This window comes from Apium graveolens, chromosome 8 (genome assembly GCF_009905375.1).
Source record: "Apium graveolens cultivar Ventura chromosome 8, ASM990537v1, whole genome shotgun sequence".
NCBI classification, from domain to species: domain Eukaryota; kingdom Viridiplantae; phylum Streptophyta; class Magnoliopsida; order Apiales; family Apiaceae; genus Apium; species Apium graveolens.
Genome location: NC_133654.1, coordinates 92,875,939 through 92,902,432, shown reverse-complemented (window position 1 = coordinate 92,902,432; position 26,494 = coordinate 92,875,939). Strand labels below are relative to the sequence as shown.

Below are 26,494 nucleotides of genomic sequence, written 5' to 3'. Positions count from 1 at the left end.
AAAGGTATATTAGGGTATGTATAGGAAACGGTTTTCAGTTTGTAAAATGATCAGGTATTAGGCGAATACTGATTTTTTCAAGGTATAGTTCTTTGATGTTATAAAGAATGGTTGGAGTATAAAAGTTTCTGCGTTTTCAAACAATTTGGTTCCAGTGTTTGGTGTTTGATAGTTATACATTTAGGGAGTAGTGTCATACTTGTGTGATTTGGTATCTGAAAATCAACAAATGATGGTTTACAAAAAATTTAAGGCTTATGGCACAAGAATCAAATGAGGTGATTCGGGTTCAAGGTTGTATGATTCAAAGTACTTACAGTATAAAACAGAGCTATTTTGAATACTTAACAATATTTCACGAGAGAATTTAGAAACATTTGCATTATATCTTGAAAAAGGTTTAGAAGTACTTGCCTCCCAGGGCTTTACAACTGTTACTGATCAACTCTGAGCCGACTCTGCCGCTCAGGCTTTAACGTCCAACCACTAAACCATATTAGATTCGACTCCGACGCTCAGGTTTTCTGTTGAAACTCTATTGAGCTCGTCGACTGACTACTAAGTCATTTCTAGTCCATCGTCCACTTTCAGGTTCCCGATTATAATCTACAGGGTCGAAATACCCTATGTTAGACGTCTAGGTATGCTTGACATATTCTCGATACTAATTCTTACCCAACGATATTCAAACCCGACTCGTAATTATATGGATTATTATAATATAACAACACACCCCACAGTCAGGGTTCACATTCTCGAGAAATCGGTTTGGTGTTCATTTTCTGAAAATAGGGTTACCGATTTGGAAAAATATTTCATCACATCGTACAACCAAGTTCGTATAAAACACAAACATATATATGTATATATAGTCTCTCGACGTCCCGATATTCATCAGATACGTTCCCATATTTACGTAATTCAGTTTCCCGGAAATCGGGCAGCGTCTCCTTTGTTTATCGGACTACCCGTCGAAATATCAATCGACGTCAATTCAACAACAACAATCCAATTTAAACCACGACAACCAATTACAACTCGCAAATTTCCAATCACCGATACAATTTAGTAATCACAACTAACTCAATCATCACGATTCAATATTTACTAATTAACTATTTCGATACAGAATAAAACACAACACGACTTTTATTTATTAAAAATATTAGGACTCAGAATCATGTTATCACAGTCCACCGTCAGCTCATCGAAATTCATTGCTGACGGCGGTAAAACTCGCGGGTACCCGATTAAATTCGGGTTTCCAACACGAATTCCACCGATTAGCTTTTATAATTTCCCGCACAAAATTCTTTTATTTCATAAAAATCAGTCAAGTAATTCCATGCAACCAAATTAAAATAATTAAAAGAATTTCTATCACAATACACGCGTCTGCACACGCGCCAACAATCACACTGAACACTGGGCCGGAAACAGAATGAAATCGAAGAACCCAGGCGGCATACAGGAAGATACTAAATCGCACAAACACAGGGGCATGTATCTATGTATGTATACATACATAAACAAACAGGGACCAATTCTAGGCCGTTACGAGCAGCAGATCGGAGAGAAACAATACCGGCGGTGGAAACTACCAAGCCACGGCGGCAGAGACCACCAGAATCAACGAATGGTAGAAACGAGTAGGGAATCACAGAGATATGAGAGAGAGATTTTAATAAAGTGTCAAGAAATCAACAGGGGAGGGGTACCTATTTTGTATATGTATATATATTTAATAAATTAGGCAATAGAAGCTTAGCACGTATCCACTGAAGTACTGGGAAATTGACACGTATCAAAATAAACCGGTCTAAGCTTTCTGTGACCCGGTTTTTATCCCGTAATTGAATTCTAATGGATGTATTTGCAACTAAAAATAACCCGGAAAATTACCAAACTAATTTTAAAATTTCCGGAATATATAAAAACTAATAAAATAAAATTTTTAAAATTTTTAAACCATTTTTGGAACGTAATTCATACCCGCGTTTCACAATTAACGAACCGAGCTGCACTCAAAATAAATTCAGAAAATTACGAAGGTAGTCTTAAAATGTTACAAATATCCCGAAGTAAATAAAAACGTAAATTTCGTAATTTTAAAATAATTTTTAAAATGCACTTTATACCCATTTTTAACAAATAAACGAAACAACGCGCGGGTAAAATTAATCCCAAAAATTTCCAAAATAATTTTAAAATTCTCGGAATATTCTAAACTTAAATAAATATAAGTTTCATAATTTTTAAAGATTTCCTGAATTAAATATAGATTTTACAAATAAATACAATCAGAAAATCATACAGGGTTAAATAATTGATGAAATATTGATTTTTTTCAATTTTATAAAATCCCAAAAATAAATATTGTCATTACAAAAGCATAAAAACAATTTTAAAGATAGTTCCAGTATTTATGCAAATAAATTTGCGATAAATCCACTTTTTAAAAGTGAAAACAATTCAATACTACTCAACCAACAATTACACGAACGACCCTATGCATCATAAATCACACACACATAAATAATAATAAAACAACATCGAGCTGACAAAAAAACTATTCACATACTTTATTTATTTAACACTTTCACAATTATATATTTAAATAATTCAAAAGTACACGAGTCGTTATATCCTTCCCCCCTTAAAAAGATTCTGTCCTCAGAATCTAACCTAATTACATAAGTGAGGATATTTTTCAAGCATATCTGACTCTAGTTTCCAAGTAGACTCTTCTACTCGAGGATTTCAAACGTACTTATTATAGATATACACTCATTTCCAATGACTTGCCTTTAACGATTAAGAAATTAGATCGATCACTAAGTGCAAAATAACTTGGACGAGAGTCCATTGGCTCCTGATCAATCACTTGATTCAAATCAGATACTCATCGTCCTAACCTTGACAGGCAAAACACATTATATTTGCACACTGATGCGACTGTAACATCAACTTATGAACAACTTTATCTATATTTATCAACACTTCGAGAATGGTTTACTAAGGTTAGAACTTAACCTGTCCCTTCTATTTAGACTTATCCAGTCTCTTTCAAGATGAAACTTGTACTAACACTACTGGTCCTATTTCTATACTCATATTCTCTCTCGATACAATTTCGTCTTCTTTCTTTGTCTACTCCTAGCCACTTTAATCAATATCACTACGTTTTTGGTGGGCTGAATTGACTTGGAATTTGACAACCTTCTTTCTCCCACTTTATCTCAATAAAAATGGGGACCTACACCTGCATTCACATGAAGCATGGTAAAGTGGCATTCCAAAACTGACATTGATGATAAATGATCATTCCCGTGTTTCCTTAAAACTCAATCTCTCCACATAGCTTACATTTCCTGAATCACTTCCGTACTTTGACTCTCCGTTTAAGGATGATAAGCAGTGCTCATTTTTAACTTGGTTTCCAAACATTTAAACATCTCTTACTCTTTTCCATCAGTTAAGGCTGAAAAGTAATCTCATAGATTTACGTATTATCTCCTTTAAGTATTTAAACTTCAGATTCCACACTTTCTAATTCGTTTATTAACTCCTCGGTGGTCTTAGTTACATCCAATCCTTTCTGTCGGCGTGAGGTATTTGTTATCATACGGCTTTGCTTAAGTAGTTGTTAATGGATTAATTCAGAATCCTTCGTTAACCTTATTCAAAATTTCATTCTTGAAGCTCAACGTATAGTTGCTTTCCTTTTGATCTTTGGAGAAAAATCCTTGGGCATTCCACGCAGACTTTCTTATTTCTTGAGTAGCTGAGGATGTTATCAATAAATACAGTTTTCTTATCTAAGTATTCCTTATACACCATGATCCTTAATTCCTTATAATCATATGATACACTTGTTATTTCACATAATATCATCCGAGCTTGCAATGCCCTTAACTCACTTTAATTATAATCGTTGATACGTTCTCAGGTCGGATCTTAAGTTAATCCCTGAGGTATAATGTATTGCTTGAATTAGGTCTCGTAAGTAGTCAATTCTTTATAGGGTCTCACTTCTTCTTATTCGTTGTTTTATTGCACTCCCGCTAATCAGTACATAATCTCATAACTTTATTCCTTTTCTCTAACAACATCACTGATACATTTTACGATTTACTTCTTATAAAACCACTCTTTGGTCTGCCTTGTTCATTAGGCTTACGATACTTCGCCTTAATTCTTTGGCATGTCTAACACTTCCCAATCTATTTTAAAATCCGCTTCTTATACCGAGTTATCACTATTTTTCTTTAAATTTCCATATATCTTGGCGTCTCTTCAATAACTTAAATACTTAATATTGTGAATTCCCTATGGGATCTCATTTCTTAATTCTTCTACTTGTAGCATCCAAGTGCTGGAAGAAAATTTGGAGATATCGTGATCGTTCTCCTGGGCACATAAATTTCCTTTTTCTAACTACTAACATCATGATCCATTATCTTCTGTTGACATCATATCTTTCCCTTCACAACTTTAACTGAAAGGTCACACTATCCATCTTTCTTCCTTTTGGATTATGAACTTTAGCTTCCAATTCCAACCTTCAGAATCCTATAGTTAATTCTTCTGGTATAGTCTCTATGTTCATTCTCTCCTTTTTGTTTATCGCTTGCCACTACATTTGTTTTTCCTCGTGAATACTTACTTCAAACTCTTATGGTCTGTATAGATCTTACACCCTTCTCCATACATATCATGTCTCCCCATTTTTCAAAATAAATATTATTACTGTTAGCCCCAATGATGAGTAGGATACTTCTGCTTATAAGATTTCGGTTGTCTGGGTGCATATACAATAACTTCATTGTGCTGCATCATCACACATCCTACTCCCTTATGAGAAGCATCACTATAACTACCAAATCTCCTTGATACTTCCAAAATAGTAAAGCAGGTGCTATAACCATTCTTTCACTTAACTCTGTAAAACTTTCTTTACCCTTTTCTACTTCATATAAACTTCTTGCTTTTGTTGGTGTTTCTGGTCTCTTTTCATTCATAGTAACTTTAATTTCTACTGAATCTCTCTTGATCTTCTCCACATTGACTATTTATGCTAAGAACTATACTTCATACAACTTCTTTCTTCTCCAACTTTTCATTTATCATTAAATGCATGGTCCCCCGTTGACTTTAAGTTTTTACGCTACAGCTTATCGAGATATTCCTTAAAGATTTTTGTCCATCGAGTTCAAATATTACGGGTATATTGGTTAATCCAAATGACAATATGGGAATAGTACTTAGTTCTGAAAATTATCTTTGATATATCCATAGGTTTAATCTTCAATTGGTGAAATACCAAATCTTAAATCGATCTTACAAAAGTACTTTACTTCCTTTGTCTGATCAAACAAATCATTGGGTCAAGGTAACAAATACTTGCTCTTGATAGTAAACTTGTTAAGCTTTTGCTAGTCGACGCATAACCTCATACTTCCATCTTTCTTATTAGTAATGAATACCGGTGCACCTTATGGGGTACACTAGGTCTAATCGCTCCTTCTTCTAACGTCTCTTACATCTGCTTTGCTAATTTCCTCCTTGTATCTTGTGCCATTTTATGTAAGGCCTTGGTCACTGGCTTCGTCTCAGGTGCTACGTCAATCGCGAGCTTCATTTTTCTATCCGGAGGAAATGTTGATAACTTATCTGGAAACATATCTTTAAACTCTTTAATTGCTATAAAATTTTCAATTTTGTTTGCCTCTAACTTTTATTTATCTCATAATTACCGTAATACTCACATCTTGATCATCGTAATCATCATTAACCAATTCTTTACCTTCCTTTTTCCTTTATACCTTATCATATTCTCATTTGACATCTTCAGGACTATCTTTTCATCGCGACGGTTTATCTGGGCATCACGCTTAAATAGTTAATCCATTCCTTAGAATAATGTCAAATCCTCTTATCTCAAATGATATCAATTCTTCAAAACTTACTGCCAGAAATCTTAATCCCACCATTGGTACTCACTTATTTAACACTTACATGGCCTTGATTTGCTAATCTTTTAGTAATAATCAATTTAACAGGGTAATTCGTCTTATCAACAAACCTTGAGGGATAAACAATTAAGTTGCTCCCATATTATTTAATACTTTAACGCATAAAGTATCCACAATAATCATTCATGTCATCACATCCGTATTCTAAATGATATAACTCATAGGAAAAGTCGCAAACTCTCGTTCTCGGAAACGTATTCCTTATTGAAGTAGATTCCCTTGGCTCTTAGTGGATCCTTTATCGGGGCTAGTGATTGCAATCCTTGCCATATGCCCTTGTTTGCTTTCCATGCGTGAGAGGTAGATGGAACTTTGCCCGCTTGGTCCATAATACATTGATTTCTGTTTGAAAAACTCTTGCAAAGAACGACAGTACAATGAAGCAACTAGAAGGATTCACCATTCAACAAAATTTAGAGTTGAAAAGAAAGAAGAATCAAGGATTTGAATATGAATGAGACAACCACATTGGTACTTAAGATGGCCAGTCTTTCATACCATATGACATACAGCACATGATTAGGTGGCGTCCCACCCGACTCTTCGTCATTCTGACAAAGTGTCTCACCATAACACTGTTTGTCCCAATCAGAAAGCAAAACTTGAGGAAACAATTAAATTTGGAAGGAATGCAATATCTTCCTTTTTCGATATCATAGCAAAGAGTTTATTTAAGAAAAGAAGTTCATACATTTTTAGGAATTGAATAGGAATATATGCTGTAATATTGAAGGCAAGAACGATACCATTGGTCACCATCCATATTTCATTTGTATTCATCTTTCGAGCTCGTTCGATCATATCCCAATTGCGTCATATAACAACTTTAGAAAGTCTGCTGAAATGTCTTGGCAAACCAAGCATTATAATGAATTTTTACTTGATAAGTTTTGCATCTTTAACGTCGCACTTACACGTATAATATTTTAACAATTCGATCATAATGGCGTTCCTACCAGGTAACTTCGAGATTCTTTTTTTTTAATTTAAAATAACCACGTACCATTCGACATAACGATTCTTTTGTTAATAATATTCTACTTTTAGAGAGGTCTAGAAATCTTCCCAATCTTCTTCGATCATGCTCCGGCTTCTGTTAAATCGATGAATTCTTCGAACTCTGATAGTCCTAGTAATTGAATGTATAGTTACTCCGTACGCTGATTCTGATGTAAATTTTCTCAAACAATACTTGCACTTTACTGTTAAGAATAATCAACTCCTTCATAATCATAGGTTACTTTGTTCTCGAAATTAGCAATACTAAGTCTGACACAGCATCCTTCCAGGTAATCCGGGCTTTCTAACAAACAAGAAACTCAAATAGTAACTTGACAACCAATGTTTAAAAATCATTTTATTCGAAAAGGCTTTTAGGAATTTGTAAAGGAAAATCTTTTTCAAAAACTTGTTTTAAAAAGTTTAGAAAATCACAACCTTGGTTGTCCTTGCTATATGAGTTGGTTGTTGTTCTTCCGACCTATAACAAGGTACCAAATTAAAGAAATGATCACATAAAGGTCCGTTCACTTTGATCTACTTTTTCTCCTTTATCGAGTCCATTTGCCTTCCTTAATCAACGAAAACTTCAGTTGTCGTAGCATGTTACCTTATTCGTAGCTTCACATCAAAGCTCCCATACTGGTAATACTTCCATCATCAACTTTGTAATCGTTAAGGGGAACAGACTATCCAATAGTCAACAAGTCTATTTTATAGAACTAAAATTTGCTCTTATCACATCACATCATTTAATTCTACGAAAATTCCAGATCTATACTTTTCTCTCTAACTCTTTCAAAACTCCTCTAGTCCAACCCACAAACTGATCACGGGTGGTCTATTCACTAGTGGCCTCGTTTAATCTGGTAACAGTTATCCTCCGGAACACTTAAATCTTCTTTTAAACTTCTTCTCACTTTTCTGTATATCTCAAATACTCACCATTTACTATAACACCCGAATCCGCCCTCGTAGGTCCAATTGCTTCATAGGACAAGTTCTAAACTGGGGGTATAGAACAGGATGTAGGGTAAACTAAAGAGATACACTCACAGCCGAATGTCCAATGAAACAAGAATAAACAGATGGAGGTTCTTGAATAGGTAGTCTCATATCAAGAGGTAGAAAAGTAGCGTAGAATAGCTTGAAGAAGTGCAACCGTTATAACAGAAGGTAATACCATTAATGCTGGTGGAGGAACAAGGTGCAAATCCAATCTGAGAGAAGATGACGATCCTCGAACGGAAAGCTCCAAATGATCAAATGACACCGGGAAATCAAGATCTGCCATTGCCGTTGTCTGGAAATCACGTCGCAGGCTGAGAATCCCGAATGGCAATATGAACCGTGCCGGAGACCTACTATACCATCGCACTCAACCTCACAACGTCTTATCTTTCTATTTCTTATTCCTATTCCTAACCCTCTACCCAATCCCGACAATCTAGGCTTGTTTCAGTGACTTATAACCTGTAGCTCTGATACCAACCTGTGGCGCCCTCCAAACCCGGGTCAGAAGTTTTGGGTCCAAAACACATATACAATATATAAACCTGAATAAGAAATATTATTTGCAATGACCCCGCTTTACATAACCACGGATCACAACAGGTTAAAGTATGAAAATAAGCCACAATCTTAATCTTTATTACAACGTACCAAATCCCAACTAATTTAACTTACAATTGATAATAAAATCATTCTTACAATCTGACTATCTTTATACCGCATGAAGCTTCTGCTAGCTCGATTCAATTTGACTGGAACCTTAGCCCGCACTTTGGACTGAGGAACTTCACTATCATCCATATTCTTTTCAACTGTAAAATATGTAAAAGAATCGCAAGGGTGAGCTAACTAGCTCAGCAAGTCATAATAGTGATAACTGAGGTTAAACAATGATCAAATGAGATGATTCAAAGGAATCAAGTTTCTCTTTAACTAATCATTAGAATTGGATATTCATTTTAAGTTTTAAAAACCAAGGTTAGGCTGCTGATCAGTCACGCACTAACCCCGAGCAAGCACACATCACTGCTCTAATTACTGGATCCAAGGCACACATTGGCCTAACTTGACCATTGGTATGGTCTGACCACGAATCTGGTCCACATATATAAAAACTATCCAATCCTAAATCAGTTTAATATGATAACAATATGATTCAATAAAACAAGATCATAATCAATGATGGTTAAACATTTGCATAAAAACGTAAGGAAACTTATGGATATCTCAAAGGTATATTAGGGTATGTATAGGAAACGGTTTTCAGTTTGTAAAATGATCAGGTATTAGGCGAATACTGATTTTTTCAAGGTATAGTTCTTTGATGTTATAAAGAATGGTTGGAGTATAAAAGTTTCTGCATTTTCAAACAATTTGGTTCCAGTGTTTGGTGTTTGATAGTTATACATTTAGGGAGTAGTGTCATACTTGTGTGATTTGGTATCTAAAAATCAACAAACGATGGTTTACAAAAAATTTAAGGCTTATGGCTCAAGAATCAAATGAGGTGATTCGGGTTCAAGGTTGTATGATTCAAAGTACTTACAGTATAAAACAGAGCTATTTTGAATACTTAACAATATTTCACGAGAGAATTTAGAAACATTTGCATTATATCTTGAAAAAGGTTTAGAAGTACTTACCTCCCAGGGCTTTACAACTGTTACTGATCAACTCTGAGCCGACTCTGCCGCTCAGGCTTTAACGTCCAACCACTAGACCACATTAGATTCGACTCCGACGCTCAGGTTTTCTGTTGAAACTCTATTGAGCTCGTCGACTGACTACTAAGTCATCTCTAGTCCATCGTCCACTTTCAGGTTCCCGATTATAATCTACAGGGTTGAAATACCCTATGTTAGACGTCTAGGTATGCTTGACATATTCTCGATACTAATTTTTACCCAACGATATTCAAACCCGACTCGTAATTATATGGATTATTATAATATAACAACACACCCCACAGTCAGGGTTCACATTCTCGAGAAATCGGTTTGGTGTTCCTTTTCTGAAAATAGGGTTACCGATTTGGAAAAATATTTCATCACATCGTACAACCAAGTTTATATAAAACACAAACATATATATGTATATATAGTCTCTCGACGTCCTGATATTCATCAGATACATTCCCATATTTATGTAATTCAGTTTCCCGGAAATCGGGCAGCGTCTCCTTTGTTTATCGGACTACCCGTCGAAATATCAATCGACGTCAATTCAACAACAACAATCCAATTTAAACCACGACAACCAATTATAACTCGCAAATTTCCAATCACCGATACAATTTAGTAATCACAACTAACTCAATCATCATGATTCAATATTTACTAATTAACTATTTCGATACAGAATAAAACACAACACGACTTTTATTTATTAAAAATATTAGGACTCAGAATCGTGTTATCACAGTCCACCGTCAGCTCATCGAAATTCATTGCTGACGGCGGTAAAACTCGCGGGTACCCGATTAAATTCGGGTTTCCAACACAAATTCCACCGATTAGCTTTTATAATTTCCCACACAAAATTGTTTTATTTCATAAAAATCAGTCAAGTAATTCCATGCAACCAAATTAAAATAATTAAAAGAATTTCTATCACAATACACGCGTCTGCACACGCGCCAACAATCATACTGAACACTGGGCCGGAAACAGAATGAAATCGAAGAACCCAGGCGGCATACAGGAAGATACTAAATTGCACAAACACAGGGGCATGTATCTATGTATGTATACATACATAAACAAACAGGGACCAATTCTAGGCCGTTACCGAGCAGCAGATCGGAGAGAAACAATACCGGCGGTGGAAACTACCAAGCCACAGCGGCAGAAACCACCAGAATCAACGAAAGGTAGAAACGAGTGGGGAATCACAGAGATATGAGAGAGAGATTTTAATAAAGTGTCAAGAAATCAACGGGGGAGGGGTACCTGTTTTGTATATGTATATATATTTAATAAATTAGGCAATAGAAGCTTAGCACGTATCCACTGAAGTACTGGGAAATTGACACGTATCAAAATAAATCGGTCTAAGCTTTCTGTGACCCGGTTTTTATCCCGTAATTGAATTCTAATGGATATATTTGCAACTAAAAATAACCCGAAAAATTACCAAACTAATTTTAAAATTTCCGGAATAAATAAAAACTAATAAAATAAAATTTTTAAAATTTTTAAACCATTTTTGAAACGTAATTCATACCCGCGTTTCACAATTAACGAACCGAGCTGCACTCAAAACAAATTCAGAAAATTACGAAGGTAGTCTTAAAATGTTACAAATATCCCGAAGTAAATAAAAACATAAATTTCGTAATTTTAAAATAATTTTTAAAATGCACTTTATACCCGTTTTTAACAAATAAACGAAACAACGCGCGGGTAAAATTAATCCCAAAAATTTCCAAAATAATTTTAAAATTCTCGGAATATTCTAAACTTTAATAAATATAAGTTTCATAATTTTTAAAGATTTCCTGAATTAAATATAGATTTTACAAATAAATACAATCAGAAAATCATACAGGGTTAAATAATTGATGAAATATTGATTTTTTTCAATTTTATAAAATCCCAAAAATAAATATTGTCATTATAAAAGCATAAAAACAATTTTAAAGATAGTTCCAGTATTTATGCAAATAAATTTGCGATAAATCCACTTTTTAAAAGTGAAAACAATTCAATACTACTCAACCAACAATTACACGAACGACCCTATGCATCATAAATCACACACACATAAATAATAATAAAACAACATCGAGCTGACAAAAAAAACTATTCACATACTTTATTTATTTAACACTTTCACAATTATATATTTAAATAATTCAAAAGTACACGAGTCGTTATACATACTCTGGGAAATTTGGATCTTCAAAGCCAGGAGGTTGACTTACATACACTTCTTCCTCCAAATCTCCATTCAGAAAGGCACTTTTGACATCCATTTGATAGACCTTGAAATTGGCATGGGCTGCATAGGCTAAGAAGATTCTGATGGCTTCAAGTCTTGCAACAGGAGCAAATGTTTCATCAAAATCTATTCCTTCTTGCTGACAATAGCCTTTAGCAACCAATCTTGCTTTGTTCCTTACTACTATGCCATTTTCATCCATCTTGTTTCTGAATACCCATTTGGTGTCTATTGGATTCTTTCCTGTAGGCTTGGGTACCAGCTTCCATACTTTATTCCTTTCAAATTGGTTTAGCTCCTCCTGCATAGCTAAAATCCAATCAGGATCTAACAAGGCTTCTTCTACCTTCTTTGGTTCTTCCTTAGACAGGAAGCTACTGTATAGACATTCTTCTTGAGTTGCTCTCCTGGTTTGAACTCTGGAAGAAACATCACCAATAATCAGTTCAAAGGGGTGATCTTTTGTCCATTTTCTTGGTTGAGGTAGATTAGCCCTAGATGAAGAGACCTCAATGTTGTCTTGATGTGTGATTGAGTTTTGATTGCTAGAAACTCCCCCTGAGTTTGTGGATCTTTGATTTGAGATTGGGGTGCTTTCTATGGGTGATCTGCCTCGACTTCCTGCTCCTTTTGATAACCTAACGGATGGTGAATTTTGAGTACCGACGGATGAGGCAGGTTGTCTTCCGATGGATAATACAGATTGCCTTCCGACGGATGAAGCGTTATGTAACTCGATGGATGTTGAGTTTTGTGCTTCATTTGTAGTAGATTTGTCTGCATTACCCTTAGACACTGTTTCTTGATCACTCTCATCATCACTTTCATCACTGACCATCTCAACATTGTCGAATTTGAGGCTCTCATGGTAATCTCCATCTATTAGTCCTTCAATCTTTTTATCATCAAACACAACATGTATAGATTCAACAACAATGTTGGTTCTTAGATTGTAGACTCTATATACTTTACCAACAGCATATCCAACAAAAATTCCTTCATCTGCTTTAGCATCAAACTTCCCATTTTGATCAGTTTGATTTCTCAGAATATAACATTTACAGCCAAAGATATGAAGAAAGTTCAGAGTTGGCTTCTTGTTCTTGAACAATTGATAAGGTGTCATGCATCTTGCTTGATTAATCAGAGAGATGTTCTGAGTGTAGCATGCAGTGTTTACAGCTTCAGCCCAGAAGTATGTTGGTAGTTTTGATTCTTCAAGCATTGTCCTTGCAGCTTCAATAAGAGATCTATTCTTTCTTTCCACTACTCCATTCTGTTGTGGAGTCCTTGCTGCTGAAAACTCATGCAAGATTCCATTTTCCTCACAAAATGTTCTCATGACATAGTTCTTGAACTCAGTTCCATTATCACTCCTGATTCTTCTAACTTTGAAATCAGGATGATTGTTAACTTGCTTTATGTGATTGATGATGATTTCACTAGCCTCATCTTTGGACTTTAGGAAATATGTCCAAGAGAACTTTGAGAAATCATCTACAATTACTAGGCAAAATCTTTTCTTTGAGATTGACAATATATTGACTGGTCCAAACAAATCCATGTGAAGCAGTTGTAGAGGCTCTTCAATTGCTGAATCAAGTTTCGACCTGAATGATGCTTTAATCTGCTTCCCTTTTTGGCAGGCATCACACAGTCCATCCTTTGTAAACTCCACCATAGGAATGCCTCTAACTAGCTCTTTCTTTACCAGCTCATTCATGGTCTTGAAGTTCAAATGGGATAGCTTCTTGTGCCATAGTCAACTTTCATCTTGACTTGCTTTACTAAGAAGACAAGTTACAGATTCTTCTTTAGTTGAGTTAAAGTCAGCTAGATACACATTTCCTCTTCTCACACCAGTGAGAACCACTTTGTTGTTTTGATTATTAATCACAACACAGGTTTCTTTGTTGAAGGTTACTGAGTTTCCTTTATCACAAAGCTGGCTGATACTCAACAGATTGTGTTTGAGACCATCCACTAAGGCAACCTCTTCAATGATGACATTGTCCTTTGAAATCAAGCCATATCCCACAGTATAACCTTTGCTGTCATCTCCAAAAGTGATACTTGGGCCAGCTCTCTCTTCAAACTCTGTGAGCAGGGTAGAATCACCAGTCATGTGTCTTGAACAACCACTATCCAAGTACCAAAGATTCCTTCTGTTTCCCTGCACACATCAAAATCAAATCAAGTTGATTTTGATACCCAAGTTTCCTTGGGTCCTGCCTTGTTAACTTTCTTCTTCTGTTTCTTAGGTCATAACTCATTTGACTTAGGAATTTCAGATTCTTCCTTAGTCATTTGGGTTGGGCCTTTGAAACCACTAGATGCAACAGAATTATCATGCATGTTATGGCTAACAGGAAATGGCATGCTTGGTGCAAACATGTTATTCCAGTAAGGCATGCTAAATGGCATTTGAGGCATATTGTATGAAGCATAATATGGATTAGGTGCAAATAGCATATTAGCAAACTGTGCATTCATGTTCTGTGTAGGCATAGCATTAACAGGCATGGGAGGCATGGCATTCATGTTAGAAAATTGAGGCTGAACAGACATGGGAGTAGGCATGGCAGATTTGCAATTAACAGACAAATGATTTACACTACCACATTTGACACGGATTTTTCTAGGAGCACATTTGTCAGGTGTGTAGTTATTATGTTTGTTAATCCCTACTTTACCATTCCTATTGTTTTTCCTTTTAGTCTCTGTTTTTACCTCTATCTTCTCAACTCTGTCACTTAACTGTTTGACAGTCATGTGACCAACATTAGCCTTCTTCCCTTTCTTGGCTTGACTTGACTCTCCTGAAACAAAGTTCTTGGAAACAGACCCATACTTTTCATTTAGCTTGGTTAATTTGGCTTTGCTAATGGGTTTGCTCACAGCCGATGGATGAGGATTTTTATCATTCGACGGATAACACTTTTTGTTATCCGACGGATAGTTCTCATCATCGGTCGAGTCTACATCTGTCAGCAATCCATCTACCAAAATAGGTTCTAGTTTCTCCTTATTCTTTTCCAGGCTTCATCACAAAAAGACTCAATTCCTTGAACCTTGGTGATTTGAGCATGAACATCTCTGGATGTTTTCCATGCTTTAATCACCTCCTGTTCAAGATCGAGCTGCTTCTTTAAAATTTCTTCCTTTTTCAAGGACTCAGTTAATTCCTCCTTGGCAATTCTACACTCAATTTTTAGTTTCTCAAACTCAACAAACTGGGACTCAAGCACATTATTCCTTTCACTCAAAAACAAGTTGTTTTCTTTGATTTTAGCATTTTCTTTAGTGAGGGACTTAAGTGTAACACGCAAATGATACAATTCTGTAGACATGTCATTAATTGCATCATTACACTCAGCTTTAGATAAATGTGCAAGGTTTGTAGTGATTACCTGATTGCTTGAGGAACTTGTCTCTGTTTCATCAGACTTGGCCATAAGAGCTAGATTGACATAGCTGACATCCTCATCTTCATCCAAACCATCAGCTGCCCAGTCATTCTCTTGTGTAATAAAAGCCCTTTCCTTCTGTTTGAGTAGATCAAAGTATTTTTGCTTATAATCCACAGACTCAAATCTTTTCTTACTGGAATCTGACTTTCTACACTCATTTGCAAAATGCCCTGCCAAGCCACATTTGAAACACTTGAATTTTGATTTATCCACCATGTTTCTATTTGGCTTGGCAGCTCCAAAGTTCTTCTTGAACTTGAGCTTGGCAAATATTCTTGAAAGGAATGCTAGGTTCTCATCAATGTCCTCCATGTCATCTTGACTCAATGAATCTTCACTTTCTGCAGCTAGCCCTTTACCCTTGCTTTCACAGGCCTTTGAAGTTGATTCCACAGCTTCCATCTTCACTTCCTTCTCCTTTTCCAGTTCAGCCACTAGTGTAATTGATCCTCCTTTCTTCTTTCCTCTCTCCATTCTTTCATCCTGCTCTAGCTCAAGCTCATAGGTCTTCAGAATGCCATACAGTCTCTCCAAAGTAAACTCCTTATAATCTTGTGAGTTTCTCAATGAGACTGTCATTGGTTTCCATTCCTTTGGAAGAGATCTGAGAAATTTCATATTGGAGTCTTTAGTCTGATAGACTCTTCCATGCAATTTAAGAGCATTTAGTAGCTTTTGGAATCTACTAAAAATGTCAGTGAGTGACTCACTTTCTTCATTGTGAAAATGCTCATATTGCTGAATCAGGAGCTGCATTTTATTTTCTCTTACTTGCTCAGTACCATCACAGATTATCTGTATTGTGTCCCAAACTTCCTTGGCAGTCTTACAGTTGATGATGTTATCAAACATGTCTGCATCAACACCATTGAACAGAATATTCATGGCCTTTTTATCTTTCCTGACTTGTTCAATATCAGGATCAGACCATTTATGCCTTGGCTTTGGAAGAGATGGTTCATTTTCTGTTGCAGCTCTCATAGGAACATGAGGGCCTCTTTCTATGCAGTCCACATAGGCCTCATCTTGAGAAAGTATATGAAGATGCATCTTTACCTTCCAATGATGGTAATTATCTTTATCAAGAAAAGGAATCTTGACTCCAACATCTTTCTTGTTCATCTTACTGAATTGTTTTGATCTTTAAACTCTTTGTAGATTAAGAGCTTGCTCTGATACCAATTGTTAGTCCCTTAACAATATAGCAAGAATTACAGAAGGGGGGTTGAATGGAATTCTTGAACCTTTTTCTTGAAATAAAAATGTTCAACTCGATTATGGATATATTTATTTTGATTAGCACAATGCGGAATGTAAACTTGAATGAATCAAAACATAAGTAATTAAAAACAAGAGTCTTTAAAAACTTTCTGGTGGATTTAAACAATTCCACCAGAGATATATTTAATATATCGAGAGGACTCTGTGTGCAAAAATGCTCACAGCTGCTTACACAAATAGAACTGCTAAGAACACAGGAAATGCTAAAGATAGTGCTTACAAAGATTTCTCTGTTGTTGTTTCTTAGCTATCTCAGTTATTTTGCTATTTGCTACTCTCTTGGTTTATATATTACCAAGATTACAAAGTCAAAAGAACTGAATAAATATAAAATCTAACAGTCTTGATCCTTGCTGCTTTTCGTCCTCTATTACCCAGTTAATGGGCTTCCACAGTGTACTTGTATCCAACTCAACGGCTGTGTGTCAGATTTCACTGTTCAACTGATGTTTGAATCTTGATATGATCATCTATCGACTTTCAGATCATCCGTCGATGACTTAATTAATCATCCGTCGACTGCTATGTTAAACATCCGTTGATAGTCATTTGATCATCCGTCGAAGCTTTGTTAAGCATCTGTTGGTAGCTATTTTGGTTATCCGTCGAAGCTTTGTTAATCATCCGTTGGTAGCTATTTTGGCACTTGACTTCATTTCACTTATACAGAATTACAAGACATTGCTTATGTACAGTTAATCAACCTATTCTGCATATCTAGTTAAATTCAACATGACTTATATGCTACTCCAGATTCTATACAAAGGTGCATACAACACTGTGCTACAAACTTATTATTACATAAGCTACTCACTCGATGGATAATAAGTTAATCATCCGTCGGGACTATAATGAGTTATCCGCCGGGATTATAATTCTTATCCGTCGAGTGCTACATTATTTCACTAAGTAAAATCTACTTAGATGTTTTGTTTAGGTAATCATCAAGTACACAACATATTCACAACAACAACAATAGTTACCATGCCAGCATTGGGATGCCATCCTACGAAGTTCTTTATGGAAGTAAATGTAGATCACCAGTATATTGGGATGAAGTAGGAGAACGCAAGATATTGGACCCGAATTGGTGCAACAGAGAAAAAAAGTTGTTGAAGTTATTCAGAAAAGGTTAATTGCAGCCCAAGACCGTAAGAGAAAATATGCAGATCAATTAAGGAAAGATATGGAATTCGAAGACGAAAATTTAGTATTGTTAAAAGTTTCACTGTGGAAAGGATTGACTAGATTTGGAAAGAAAGAAAAGTTGAGTTCTAGATACATCGAACCTTTTGAGATTTTGAAGCGTGTCGGCAAGGTAGCCTATGAACTAGAATTACCCCCGCATATGGAGCACATTCATAATGTCTTTCACGTATTGATGCTTAAGAAGTATAATCCAGATTCCAGGCATGTAATTGAGTACGAGCCGATAGAATTTTAGGCAGATTTGTCTTATGTAGAGAATCCGATAGAGATTCCAGAGAAGTGAGAGAAGGTAATAAGAAATAAAGTTGTAAAGTTAGTAAGAGTATTATGGAGAAACCCAAAGGTTAAAAAATCAACCTGGGAGCTAGAATGTGATTTTTTCTATTAATTTTCATGTTGTTATATGATTTTATAAATAATTTATGGATTTAATAAATTATTTTTCTGTGTAATTATAAACTATTTTGTATAATCGGGAACCAACCGATTTCAACCATTTTTACGTTTTTATAAACCGGAAGTCTCGGGAAAACTCCTTCTGAACCCAATTACAATATTTTGAGCATTTTCCTTGTTTTAACTTCTTCGATCTGGAGTACGGTTTTACCTGTGCGGGTCCTGGCGCAAAATTTTCGATAGAATATTCGTTTCGGTAAATTGGTAAAACCCATACTTTCAAGAAACAGGATATTTTGATTAAACTATTATATTATCTTCTTGTAATTCGTGTAACCAAAGTGCTGAAACCAAGTATGTATTTATAAAATGTATAGTTTTGGATAATTATCCTAAAACCGGTACCGATTTGGATCTGTTTTGTCAAATAAATGGTATATTTTATATCCGATAAGATCCAACAAGGTACCAATATTCTGTAAATATAAATAGCCTTTACCGTATTTTATTTTGTACAGAAAATCATTTGCAGTCAGTAAAATATATAATTTTCTAGAGAAAATCAATATATTCATAGTGTTCTTGAGAATCAAACTATAATTTGAAGGCGTTATTAATATCGTATTTTGGAGTTCTAGTAGTCAAAACAAAGCTCTTAAAACCTACTATCAGATTCTACTAACCATACTATTGCAGAATTAAAAGGTAATTTCTTATAATTTTATTTAAATTTGAATTATTTTGGATTAAATTATGAATTTTTGTTTTTGATGTTGTTTGGGTGATTTTATGCTTGCATGTTGCAGATAATTTGATTCTGGTCATTTTGGTATGTCATAATAGTCATTTGGAGTTCAATAACATGCTCAAATTTGTGTTTTAATTTCGAATTATGAAATTAGGGTTTATAGGCAGTTTGAATTTCCTTAATTGAAATTTAGGGGGTTTTGATCTAGGGGTTATTAGATTGGTTGGTTGGTATGGATGTGTAGAGATTGAAAAGAGGAATCGATTGGTGGTGGTTTCATGAACAGACGATACCGGAGTTGGCCTGACTGGAGCAAAGAAGAACTCGCCGTCCGATGAGATTTTTTCAAGCTTTTCCGGCCAACTTAGGGGTTATTAGGTTTTTTTGATTGCATGAATAGATTCCTGGTGTTCTAGAGATGTGATGTGGAGCTCCTGGTGGTGTGACAATTCCGGGAACGTCATCTCTGGCGAAGCCCGATTGTTTTCCGACGAACCCCTGTAAAATTACAGTTTAGTACCTGTACTATTGAAGATGATAAAATTTGGTCCCTGAAGTTTCAGAATCTTTCAAAAATAGGATTCCTGTTTTAAAAATTTATAAATATCATATTTTCTATTTATTTTAATTTCAGAAATTCATTTTTAATTATTAAAAATTCCAAAAATCATTATTTTAATTCAAAAAAATATTTTTAATTCAAAAATAAATCTGAATTATATAGTTAATTAATTTTAGTTAATTATTAATTAGTTAATTGGTCAATTAATTTGAAAATAATTGATTAATTTGTTTAATTAATTATTAATTGATTAATTAATTAGATTTAATTATTTCTTTTGATTTACAAATTCCAAAAAATAGTTTTGAGATTTAAAATATTATTTTAAATTGTTTTCAAGGCTTGATAATTATTATATAATGATTTTAAAGTTAGATTTGGGTATTCAAACCCTGTTAATTGTTTATAAATGATTCAACGACCCGTTTTAATTCTGAAAAATCATTTAACCCTGAATCGTATTTGAAAAAGTATTTTATCGAATATCTTACGTGCTATGTGTTATATGTGATCTGATTGGTGTACGATATGCATATATGTGTGTTGTTTGACTGTTTTAATCATAACTTTCAATCCATAAGTCAGATTTGGGTGATATGAAGGGTAGATAGAAGCTTATAACGAATAGAATAAAGTGAGAAAGTGTATTGATAGATACTTGTGATGTCTGAGTAGAGGAAGTGAAGCATACAAAGGGGGAAGCAGATAGTCAGGGATTAGGAGTCAGTGAACGAAAGCAAGAGAAGCGTTAGCGAATTGAAATAAGGCAAGTGATTCCTAAACTATCTTGATACGTGTTTGGAATAGTCTATTTTATATGACAAGTGCTTTGAAGTATTTAACCCTGATTCCAGTTATTGATCTTTGATCCGTAAGCCTTATTCTTTGTAAACCATTGATTGTTGAATACCCAGATATGAACCACAAATATGATATTACTCCACAAATACATATAAACTAAATACCAATCACTGAACCGGAATTGTTTAATATACAAACCTCCATACCTTATGCATCAGAAAACTAATCCTTATAACCACGAGACCTTGATTTTTCTGTTGTCAAATTCTTTTACCGGCTGATAGCCAATCTTTGTACTTACCTTGTTATATCCCATTGAAGATTGTGAATCACCTTATGCTTGAAAACCAATGTTGTTTATGATTCTGTTTATTATTTTACTTTGTTTATTCTGTTATTATTATAGAATTGGATTATTTTATAAATGTGGACCAGATTCGTGGTCATACCAGATTGATGGTCATGTTAGGCCATTGTGTGCCTTGAATCCAGTAATTAGAGCAGAGCTATATGCCTTGCTCAGGGTTAGTGCGTGACTGATCAACAACCTAACCCTGGTTTTTAAAATAAAAATTGAATATCCAATTCTAATCATTGCTTATAAAGAAACTTGATACCCTAAATCATTTCATTTTGATCACTGTTTAACCTCAGTATTATCACTGTGACCTACTGAGCTAGTTAGCTCATTTGTGCGATTCTGTTTATGTTCTTTTCCAGTTAAGAAGGAACTTGTTGGTAGCGAGGATCCCCAATCAAGTGCGCGAGCTAGCATTCCAGGTTGAGCGAAATAAACTAGATGAAGACGTTTGTAATAGTTTAGGTTTAAAAGTTTGTAAGAATGTTTAATATTTAGATGTAAGTTTAAATAGTTGGGATTTGGAACAGTTGTAATATAAGTGTGTGTTTGTGGCTTGTGTGCATACTTTAACCTGTTGCGATCCATGGATGAAGGTAAGTAGGGTCACTGCATATAACTATCATTATTATTGTTATAAGCAGGTTTATATATTGTGTGTGTGTTTTGTGGATCCCAAACTTCTGACCCGGGTATGGAGGGCGCCACAGGTAGAGGTCGTAGTGCCAGCCCAAGGAGGGATCCAAGAATAAGGGATAGGTCCCCACAGCAAGGAAGGACGGGGGATAAAAGAGATCCCACTTAAACTCCATTGGTCATTTTCATTGAACAAATATATGCGGTAAATGCGAATAAGGGCATATTCAAAAGCCTCTTCTAATGAATAAATTCGGAACCAAGGACACCACAAAAAATTATGATTTTCATGAGCATATAAGGCATGAAACTGTATATTTTGGCAACTGAAGGAGCAGATAAAGGACCTGATTCGTAATGACAAGCTCACAGAGTGGGATATACGAGAGTTAAAAAGGCACAACACAGGGGGAATCGGCTACCATGAAGTTCCCCCTACCAAATGACAAGAATGATGAGCCCTCAGTATGGGGCACAAGAGAGGGAAGCATACATATGTTCATATAAGGACCTCATATAGGGGCAACAAAAATAAGGCAATAGAAAGATATTCCCACAAGGCTAAAGGGCTCCCTCTCACTAATGTGTATCATCTAGTTAATCGTCATCCATAATATTTTGATGGGTAAAGCGAATACTTCCTATTTACTAGGGAGGATGCAAAACAGATTTATCACCCGCACTCTGATACCTTGGTGGTAAAGGTCAATATTGGAACCAATAACATCTACCGAATTCTCGTAGATACCGGAAGTTCAGTTGATGTTCTCACTTATGGTGTCCATAAGAAGATGGGTTTTTTTGATAAAAATTTGTCACCAACTGATAAGTGGCATTTTATACCACTTAGAACGTCTTAAAATAGCTTAAATTGGTGCCTTGAAATCAAGTATTTTGTGTATTTGATGCTTTTTTCTAGTGTTTATGCATTTTAGGGTATTAGTTGCATTTCGGAGGAGTAATCATCAAGAATAAGCCTTGGCATGTGTTCACCATTGCGAGAGGAAAGAAAGGGGCAGATTACAGCGAAGAAACGGAGCAAACTCAGGAATTTTCCAGTAGGGTCCTGAGCGCCCGCTCAGCTATGCTGAGCGGCCGCGCAGAAGGCTGAGCGCCTGCTCAGCTATGCTGAGCGGCCGCGCAGGGTCAGGAATTTTGATAAAATATTTTAGACTTCTACTTCTGTTTGGCTTCCAACTTCTATGTAATCTGAGTTTTATGGGACTATTATATAAGTAGATTTAGAGACGTTTCCACAAGGTTGGATCGTGGTATTAAGCAAGGAGCGAAGGAGATAAGGAAGAAGACCGTTTTAGCACACAGCAACGAAGAGGAAGCATATTTTCTTGTGATTCTTATTTCGTTGTAACGTTGGATGCTAGTTTTCTTACTTTGAACCTAATTACTCTTGTGACGTACCCTGCTTTAATATAATTAGTTTAGTTATTATTCTCTTGTGTTTGTTTATTATGATTTCATATGAACTCATGATGACGATAAGTGCTATTATGGGCTAATCGTGATCATGGGGTCATAACGGATTTACTATGGAATTCTTTAGATAATTGTTTAATATCTTAGTGTGTGATGATTGTATGATATCTAGTATTGGTTGTGCGTATTCGTCTTATGTGCGTCGCGAACATATAAGATAGGGTGTTAATCTCTTGTGAAGCGACGGTGGATCTTGAGATTTAGAACTTGCCATGCTAGCATAGGTTCATGTATGATGTGCATGATTAGTGGATAACTCTAACAGTTTTATTCGCCCTGTGTAATCAAAAGGAATAACTTGTGCTTAAATCGTTATGTTGTCAATTTCTGTAGACATATAGGAACTCAACATAATTGATGCCTATTCAACTTCTATCTTAATTGTGGATGCTTGGTAGAATGGTATTAGTACAATGAAAGTTGGCTTTTATCAGTTTCGTGTTATTCGATTAATATCATCACTGTTGCATGCTAAGGGTAATAACAATAACTATTGAAGGAAGTAGTAATGAAGTTGTGATCTCATGAGTGTTTTAACATTGTTAATTAAAGTGTTATTTAAGTGATTAATTAAGTAATTAATTGTAGTTAATATTTAGTCAATAATTCTAAGTATTAGTGTCTTAATATTGAGAAGTAATCATACATTGGTGCGTGAGTTTAATTAAACAATAATTAGTCTGAGTCTCTGTGGGAACGAACTAGAAAGTATTATATATTACTTGCGAACGCGTATACTTGCGTGTATTATTAGCGCGTGTTTCCGCCCTAACAAGTTTTTGGCGCCGCTGCCGGGGACTCGGCGTATTTATTTAGTTTATGTACTTACCATCATTGGTCGTTAGGACTCAGTGATTAGGACGTAGTTGTTACTTATTGTTTCTGGTTGTGTTTCAGGTACTTTAGCGAGCGTTTAGGCAAATTCGTTCTCGTACTCGCAAGAGGACTTTAGATACAGCTGAGGAGACAGGCGAAGTTCTTAATATTCCGGAGAAGATAGATTTTGAAGATTCGGATTCAAGAACTGAGCAGAAAGAACCAGTAATCATGGGTGATCGTATTGTTCAGGCTGATCCAGCTCTTATGGACTTTTCTTGGCCTAAAATTGATGACATTCAATCAAGCATTCTTCATCCGGCTATTCAAGCTAACACCTTTGAAATCAAGCCGGGCACTATTCAGATGGTGCAAAATTCTGTTTCTTTTGGAGGAGCTGCGACTGAAGACCCCAACATGCACATAAGGAATTTTGTCGAGATCTGCAGCACTTTCAAGTATAATGGCGTGACTGATGAGGCTATCAAGCTGAGGCTTTTCCCATTCTCACTGAGGGATAAAACTAAGGACTGGTTACATTCTGAACCAGCTGGGTCCATCACTACTTGGCAAGATCTTGCGCAAAAGTTTCTGGTGAAGTTTTATCCAATGGCAAAGACTGTTGCTATGAGGAGTGCTCTTACTCAGTTTGCGCAGCAACCTACAGAATCTATGTGCGAAGCTTGGGAACGCTACAAGAAAATGTTGAGAAAGTGTCCACATCATGGAATGCCCGATTGGATGGTGATCACTGGTTTCTATAATGGTTTGGGGGCCCAATCTCGGCCCATGCTCGATGCAGCAGCTGGAGGCGCCATATGGGCCAAAAGCTATACTGAGGCTTATAATCTTATCAAGACTATGGCTGCAAATGAGTATCACAACCCAACTCAGAGGATGATGCCTGGGAAGGTAGCAGGTATTTTGGAAGTCGATGCAGCCACCGCTATTGCAGCGCAGCTCCAAGCGCTGTCGATGAAGGTTGATTCTCTAGCTACATATGGAGTTAATCAAATAGCTATGGTCTGTGAGCTTTGTGCAGGTTCTCATGCTACGGATCAGTGTTCTCTTGTCAATGAATCTGTTCAATATGTGAATAATTATCAGCGACAACAGCAGCCTGTACCAGCTACTTATCATCCTAACAACAGAAATCATCCAAATTTTAGCTGGGGTAATAATCAGAATGCTATTCAGCCACCATATCAGCAAGGTGTGAGTAAACAGTTTAATCCACCTGGATTCCAGCAACCACAGCAGTATGCTCAAGGGCAATGATATCCTCAACAGGGAAGTGCAACTGCACCTACTAGTGCTGATTTTGAGGAACTTAAGCTGTTATGCAGGAGTCAGGCGGTTTCTATCAAGACCTTGGAAAATCAAATCGGTCAAATAGCCAATGCAGTGCTCAATCGTCAACCTGGCACACTTCCCAGTGACACGGAAGTACCAGGCAAGAAGGAAGCTAAAGAGCAAGTCAAGGCTATTACCTTAAGGTCTGGGAAAGTTGCTGATGCTGAAAAGGCAAAAGAAGGAGAAGCTGAAGTTAGAGATGAAGAAGCTAAGCAAAAGGAGAAAGCGGCGGAACCAAGGAAGACTACTATTGAACACACTCTGCCTGAGGGTAATACAGGGGAGAAACAGCTCTATCCTCCACCAGATTTCCCTAAGAGATTGCAGCAACAAAAGCTGGATAAACAGTTCGGTAAGTTTCTGGAGGTGTTCAAGAAACATCACATCAATATACCTTTCGCTGAGGCTCTGGAGCAAATGCCTAGTTATGTGAAGTTTATGAAGAGTATTCTTTCAAGAAAGGTGAAACTACCGTTGCTCTAACGGAAGAATGCAGCGCTGTTCTGCAGCAAAAGTTACCTCCAAAGCTTAAAGATCCAGGTAGCTTCACCATTCCTTGCACTATTGGAAAGTTGACTTTTGACAAGTGCCTTTGTGATTTGGGAGCAAGCATCAATCTGATGCCGTTGTCGAGCTTCAAAAAGTTGGATTTGTCTGATCGAAAACCCACATACATGTCTCTACAATTGGCTGATCATTCTATTACTTACCCAAGAGGCATAGTGGAGGATGTGCTAGTCAAGGTGGATAAGCTCTTCTTTCCTGCATATTTTGTTATTCTGGATTTCGAGGAAGATAAGAAGATTCCCATAATCTTGGGAAGACCTTCCTAGGCTACTGACCGTACCTTGATAGATGTGCAGAAAGGTAAACTTACTTTACGAGTACAAGATCAGGATGTGACCTTCAATGTGTTCAAGGCAATGAAATTCCCTACAAAAGATGAGGAGTGCTTAAAAGTGGATGTGATTGATTCTGCGGTTACTTCAGAACTCGATCATATGCTAATGTCTGATGCATTGGAAAAGGCCTTAGTGGGGGATTTTGACAGTGATGATGAAGATGGCAACGAGGAATTATAATATCTGAATGCTTCTCCCTGGAAGCGAAAGCTGGACATGCCGTTTGAATCTCTTGGTACTTCTGACCTCAAGAATGCTAAGGAAAGCTCAAACCATCAATAGAGGAATCACCTACCTTGGAGCTCAAGCCATTACCTGAACACTTGAGGTATGCTTTTTTAGGTGATGCATCTACTTTACCTGTTATTATTGCATCTAACCTTTCAGGTAGTGAGGAAGACAAGCTCTTAAGGATTTTGAGAGAATTCAAATCAGCTATTGGATGGACCATAGCAGACATCAAAGGGATCAGCCCTTCATATTG

The 26,494-nt window shown here is 36.0% G+C and overlaps 1 non-coding gene across 1 annotated transcript; it reads right to left on the bottom strand.

The window, feature by feature from the left end:
- Positions 1-24,379: 24,379 nt before the first annotated feature.
- Positions 24,380-24,486, bottom strand: LOC141681796 (small nucleolar RNA R71). Its single transcript, XR_012559219.1, has one exon. It is a non-coding gene; the product is annotated as a small nucleolar RNA R71 (small nucleolar RNA).
- Positions 24,487-26,494: the final 2,008 nt, after the last annotated feature.